The sequence below is a fragment of the Tamandua tetradactyla genome, chromosome 13 (assembly GCF_023851605.1).
Source record: "Tamandua tetradactyla isolate mTamTet1 chromosome 13, mTamTet1.pri, whole genome shotgun sequence".
Lineage (NCBI taxonomy): Eukaryota > Metazoa > Chordata > Mammalia > Pilosa > Myrmecophagidae > Tamandua > Tamandua tetradactyla.
Window position 1 is genome coordinate 28,399,165 of NC_135339.1, and position 7,169 is coordinate 28,406,333.

The 7,169-nt window shown below is 38.3% G+C and overlaps 1 pseudogene; it reads left to right on the forward strand.

Moving 5' to 3' along the window:
* The first annotated feature begins 221 nt into the window (after positions 1-221).
* On the forward strand, positions 222-1,989 carry LOC143653073 (SUMO-activating enzyme subunit 2 pseudogene; annotated as a pseudogene).
* Positions 1,990-7,169: the final 5,180 nt, after the last annotated feature.

Below are 7,169 nucleotides of genomic sequence, written 5' to 3' on the forward strand. Positions count from 1 at the left end.
CTGCCCTGCCCCCACCCGCTTCTGTAGCCGCTTATTTCTCCCTCCTCGGCCTCAGCTGCTGCTCTCCATTCCACAGTGGTGCTGTCGGTGGGGCTTTCCCGGGAGCGGCCAAAGCGGTGGCAGGGGGCCAGGTTCCGGTTGTGGGCAGGGAGGGATTGGCTGAGAGCTCCTCAAGAACTTCACGGTCACTGGCTTCTCCCACATCGATTTGATTGATCTGGATACTATTGATCCAGATCAAAATCCTCAACAGCCAGCTTTTATTTCAAAAGAAATATGCTGGAAGATCAAAGGCACAAGTTGCCAAAGAAAGTGTACTGCAGTTTTATCCGAAAGCTAATATAGTAGCCTACCATGACAGCATCATGAATTCGGACTATAATGTGGAATTTTTCAACAGCTTAGATTGGTTATGAATACTTTAGATAATAGAGCTGCCCACAACCATGTAAATAGAATGTGTCCAGCAGCTGAGTCTCTCTTATTGAGAGTGAAACTGCTGGTTATCTTGGACAAGTAATGGTTATTAAAAAGGGTGTGATGTAGTGTTATGAATGTCATCCTAAACCAACACAAAACTTTTCCTGGCTGCACAATTCATAACACACCTTCAGAACCTATTCACTGCATTGTTGGAGAAAAGTATTTGTTCAATCGACTGTTTGAGGAAGAAAATGCTGATCAAGAAGTATCTCCTGACAGAGCTGACTCTGAAGCACCCTGGGAACCAATGGAAGATGAAGCCAGAGCTAGAGCATATAATGAAGATGGTGACATCAAACGTATTTTCACAAAGGAATGGGTTAAATCAACTGTGATCCAGTTACACTTTTTAACAAACTTTTAAAAGATGATATCAGGTATCTGTTGACAAGGGACGAACTCTGGAGGAAAAGGAAACCTCCAGTTCTGTTGGACTGAGCTGAAGCACAAAGTCAAGGTGAAGAGACCAATGCATCAGATCAGCAAAATTAGCCCCAATTGTGTCTGAAAGTCCAGCAGGTTCTAGATGTAAACGGCTATGCGTATCTGTTTTCAAAGAGCATTGAGACTTTTGAGAGTTCATTTAGCAGAAAAAGGGGATGGAGGTGAGCTCATATGGGACAAGGATGACCCGTTTGCAATGGATTTTGTCATGTCTGCTGCAAACCTCAGGATGCATATTTTCAGTATGAATATGAAGAGCAGATCTGATATAAAATCAATGGCAGGAAATATTATTCCTGCTATTGCTGCTACTAATGCAGTGATTGCTGGGTTGATAGGATTAGAAGGATTGAAGATTTCATCAGGAAAAACAGACCAATGTAGAATGATTTTTTTTTAAATAAACAACCAAACCCAAGAAGCTCCTTGTACCTTGTACACTGGATCTTCCCAACCCCAATGGTTATGTTTGGGCCAGCAAGCCAGAGGTGACTGTACAACTGAGCATCCATAAAGTGACTGTTCTCACATTACAAGATAAGAGAGTAAAAGAAAAATTTGCAATGGTAGCACCAGATGCTCAAATCAAATATGGGAAAGGAACAATCCTAATATCTTCAGAAGTGGAAGAGACAGAATCTAATGATCATAAGAAGTTGTCAGAATTTGGAATTAGAAATGGCGGCCGGCTTCAAGCAGATGACTTTCTTCAGGATATACGTTATTGGTCAACATCTTCATAGTGAAGACCTGGGAAAGGATGTTGAATTTGAGGTTGCTGGTGATGCTCCAGAAAAAGTGGGGCACAAACAAGCAGAAGGTGCTGCCAAAAGTATAACCAATGGCAGTGATGACAGAGCTCAGCCTTCCACATCCACAGCATAAGAACAAGAAGACGTCCTTATGGTTGATTCAAATGAATAAGGCCCTTCAAATAATGCTGACATCAGTGAAGAAGAGAGAAGTCTCAAGAGGAAATAAGATGAGAAAGAGAACGTTAGTGCAAAAAGGCCATGTGCGGAACAGACAGAAGAACTTGATGATGTTATAGCATTAGACTGAACAGAAATGCCTCTGAACAGAACTTTCTGATTGGATTATTCGTTAGGTCCTTTGTTCCAAAGGGAAAAAAATGTACACCAACGACTTGACAACTATTCTCCTCTCTTTGAAAGCATTCAGTTTGCTAGAACTATTAGAAACATTACAGTATGCTGTATTAAAAGTAGGAATATAATTTCTAAACCCTTTGAACAAAGTGTGTGCATAAACAGTCATGAGATGAAACCACACCGCATGTTGTCTTTTAATGTAAATACCCTTAGGAATGATTTAATAGTTTTAAAGTATTGTGGTTTAGTAAAGTTGATACCTGGTTATAAATATTATGCCTTTATTTTTGGTTAGAAGAATTATTTTTAGCCTACGATTAACCATTTTCATACTCTTAACTGGCTGAAACATTTAAAAAACTATCAAGTGTTATACATTGAAACTTGTTTTTAAATGTTAACTGGCAGTGTATATATTACTGTAAAACAATGTCAATTTACTCGGGTTTTCAGCTTGTACTGCCCGGTATGTCTGTGTCAGAAACCAATTTTTGTGTATTGTTACAGTTTTAGGTTATTTATATTTGATGTTTATAAAACTCAAACACAACTGTACTGTACTTATGGGCCAAATAAATGGTATCTACATACCTGTTAAAAAAATACTTCCACCTTTTAAAAATATCGATGTGGTGAATAAGTTGTTCTATGATTTTCTTTTCTGCTCTTCTGTAGAAATGATTAGTAGCCCTTATCTGAGTAGCAAAGTGCTTATAAAATATACTTGCCAATATGACACAAAACATTTGTATTTTTAAATAACATCTATGATGGAGAAAAATGTGTTTTCCAATAAACTCCAGCATCATACTCCCCCCTCTAAAAAAGCAAAGAAAAAGAACAACACTAGAAAAACAGAGAGTGGTATGAGTCTTCAAGTAATTAGTAGGCTACAAATTTTGGTTTAGCTATGGAAGAGTTCAAGATTAAGAGCTTGTTACATTGTTCTTTTTATTAGGACAAAGATTCACCTTGAGAATATTAAGACACTACTTTTTTTCCCTTCCCATACATAACATAGCTTGGTTTGACGTAAGTTCCTAAAACAACATCAGGAAATCTAGTATTATAGGTGAAAGGGACTTTGATTAATCTGTTCTTCCCCATTCTGTTAAAACATACTTGATAAAGAAAGGAAGGCCCATCAAAAATAAGGCAGTGCCCAGGTTTCCACTGCTAATTAGTGGCTAGCCAGGTATGATGCACAAGAGACCTCCAGATTCCTGGAGAGAATATGTTGCCATATTTGTAGCCCACTGCTTATTTTATTTATTTATTTTTTTATTGACCACAAACTAAGATTGTTTTTCACACTTCTAGATGTTTGGGGGGAAAATTCAAAAGAATAATAGTATTTCTTGACATGGGAAAATCATATGAAATTCAAATTTCTGTGTCTATAAAGTTTTATTGGAACATAGGCAAGTTCATTCACTTACGTCTTTGTCTACGGCTGCATTCTTGCTACAAAAGAAAGCTGAGTGATTGCAATAGCGATCACACATTCTGCAAAGCCTAAAGTATTTACTTTCCTAGCTCTTTACAGAAAAAGTTTGCAATTCCCTAGTGTCAGCGTCCATGGTGCTAGTGTCAGGGCTACCTTATAGAACTGGGCCAGACATATGGAAAGGATTCTTAGTGCATAAATTGTGGCCCACTTCCTGAGCCAACCCAGTTGCTGTACATGTTGGATGCTCCTGGAAGAGGGAGAACTGGTAGCTGCTCAATGTGTCCTCCAGTCAACATGTTGAGCTGAGTTGGGGTAATTAATTTCTGCTCTCACTGCCCATTCAATCATGAGTCTCTCAGCTAAGCCCGTCAACAGGGAAACCAATTACTGCCAATTTCAATGTGAAAGGTGTTTCTTCAAGGCAGGAGAGAGATCACAATCTCATTGCACACAAACAATTTAGGGTCACAAGGCTGACCCCTGTTAGATTCAAACCAGGGCTTAAAATGTGAAAGGCAGCCCTCTTAACTAATCCCTAGAGACCTCCAGAATACTCAGGAAAAGTGTCAAAGAACTCACCTCATTTTCCAGAAGGAGGGCTAACACTTGCAGGGAGAAATAGCTAACAGGTCCTGTAAACTTTATTTTCCCTCTACAAGATCACTCTCAGATTCCCCACATACGGTTTATGGCAAAACTCTCCAGAGCTATGTGATACAAGCAAAGCTTACAAATTAACCTCTTTGGTGGATCATTTCATAAAGACAATATCTCCTAATATTTTTATTAAAGTGCTGTTCATATAAGATAAAATTAACTATTTTAAAGTGAACAATTCAGTGGCATTCTGTATATTTGCAATCATAATTTATTTTTATGTCAATGTAGCCTTTCACTTTTCCCTAAAGAGGTTTCAGTTATATTTTGAATATTGAGGGCACACACACTTAAGCTAATAAACTATCCTTCTCAGACATTCCCCTATATCTATATGGTGATGAGAAGTAAATCACACTAGTGGACAAAAAAAGAGAACTATAAGCTAATTATGACCACTTAGAAATGAGACTAATACGATTTTGTAGGTTGTTAAAATGTCTTTGGGGATATTAATATTTCCCAATCTTCTCCCTGCCCAACACTTTTTTAAAGGAATGACTCTACTGTTTTTGAAAAATGATAAATCTGATTATTAAAAATTCAAGCAATCTACACAAATAAAAAAAGTTTATTTGAAATTCTACCACCCAGAAATGATCATGTTTAACCTGGTTAACTTTTCTCTAGCTAAATATATAGGCAAAGATAGAAATAATCTTAGAAAAATGCAATCACACAATACATGATATTTTAAATTAAAAATATTAGACTTAGTTTTGGAAAGATGGAATGTACAAACTTTTCCCTATTTTTCCATTGTAATACAACTAAAGCCTTGGGATATGTATATATATAATAAGCATGAGAAGACTCTGAAAGGTAGACAGAAGGGAAACTGGTTAGGGACCTCGGGACCTTAGGAGCAACACAGTGGTTAGTTCCCTGAGTTTTCTTTTTTGCCTCCTATATTCCAGATTTGGAGCTGAAGAAGCCAGCGAACTAGAAACACCAATGAGCACAGTTAAAAGAAGCCTGAAGAAAAGTCTGCTCTCTCTAGCTAAAGGATCAGGAAAGGTGCAGCCTAGCAAAACAAAACTCTTTTATGATTGCTGCTCTATTCCAGCCAAATACCAAAGTAAAAACTTTGGTGTCAACCCTTCCCCCACCAGCCTAGATATCCATCCTTGCCAGGTATAATGACAAACTCCCCACTCCATTCCTTGCCATAGTGGTGACTGAAGAGGCCAAGTGGGGAGCTGGTGGTCAGGAGCCCTTCCCACCCCTACAGTGTCATGGGGTACCTAGACTTCCATCCACCACCCAGCTGTAACAAAGTACCCCTCTGTCTTCCCACTGGGGTGGTATCGGAGGCAGCCTTGTGTCGTGTAAGGACTTTCACCCTAGATCAGTTGTAACAAGGTTAGCCTTTCCAACAGTGTCAGTGGAGGTCATATAAAAAACAATAAAGCAATAACAACGTGTCCCTTCACCTTCCAGCCAGGGTAGTAGCAGCAGAGGCCTAGTGGAGAGCCTGAGTTCTCAGCCCAGTCTAGCAGTAACAAGGTCACCCCAAGGAAACCAGAATGGAAAACTTGGACTTCCATCTTGGTAGCAAGAAGGTGGCACCCACTTTTACCTACCAGAGTGGTGTCAGAGGTTCTACTGGTGTCAGCTAAAACACAAGATTTAAATAAGATCCAGAGTCGTATAACATAATCCCAAAATGTCCAGATTTCAATTACAAACAACTTGCCATATCAAGGACCAGTGAATGAGAAAAGACAACCAAAAGCCACCAACACAGAGATGACACTGATGTTAGAATTATCTGACAAGGATTTCAAAGTAGCCAACTGAAAATGCTTCAGTGGACAATAAGAGTGTACTTGAGGGGGTGGAAGGGTAGTTTTGTAGTAGAATTCTCATCTGCCATGTGGGAGACCCGGGTTTGATTCTCAGTCCACGCAGTTCCCAAAAAACAAACAAACAAAAAACCAATCAAACAAAGAAAATTCAACAAATGGTGCTACAATAACAGGATACTCACATGGAAAAATAATGAAATGTGACCCTGACGTATAGCATACAAAAAAAAAATTTAAAAAAGAGCATGCTTGAAAAAAAAATGCTTGAAATACACACACAAAAAAATAGACTATGAAAAGAAATAGAAAATCCCAGCAAAGAAATAGAAGATAAAAAAAAGAACCAAATTAAAATTTAGAAGTAAAAAATAGAGAAAGAGAATAAAAACTTAATGGATGACCCAGCCTTTTACTTCATATACACCCAAGAGAAAATAAAAAATGTATTCATACAAAAACTTTACATGAATGTTCATAGCAGCATTATTCATAATAGTCAGAGTGAAAACAACCCAAAAGTCTATCACCTAATGAATGAATAAACAAAACATGGTACAGTATACTATAGGATTATTTTTTAAACTGCAGGATATTGATTCAGCCATAAAAAGGAATGAAGAACTTATATATGCTACAGTATGGATGTTGAAATCATTAAGTCAACTGAAAGAAGCCAGACGTAAAAGGCCACACATTTATTGATTCCATTTATACAAAATGTCCATAATAGGCAAATCCATAGAGATAGAAAGTAAATTAGTGGTTACCAGGCAGTGGGGAAAGGGGGGAAAAGGAATGACTACTAATGGGAGGATTTGGGGTTTCTTTTTTTAGAGTGATGAAAATGATCCAGAATTTGATAGTGGTGGTTGGTTACACTACTCTGTGAGTATACTAAAAACCACCGAGTTGCACACTTTAAAATGGTGAATTTCATGTCATGAATATTTTATCCCCATTTTTAAACACTGCAAAGAAATAACAACAATAAAACCTCTTTACATTAGTATTAAGCAGTTATGCAGCTCTCAAGTTCATGGCCTGAGATGACTCAGAGAAGGTAGGAGGGCCAGTGGTCAGGGGTCAATCAAATCTTTGTGGAAACTGCCTGGGAACCTCACTCCATCACAGAAATGAGCGAGGCTGCCCTGGGTTTGAAGGGTGGGGTGGGACACGTACGGCCTCCCTTTGTCCTGCTCAAAAAAAAAGACGGAT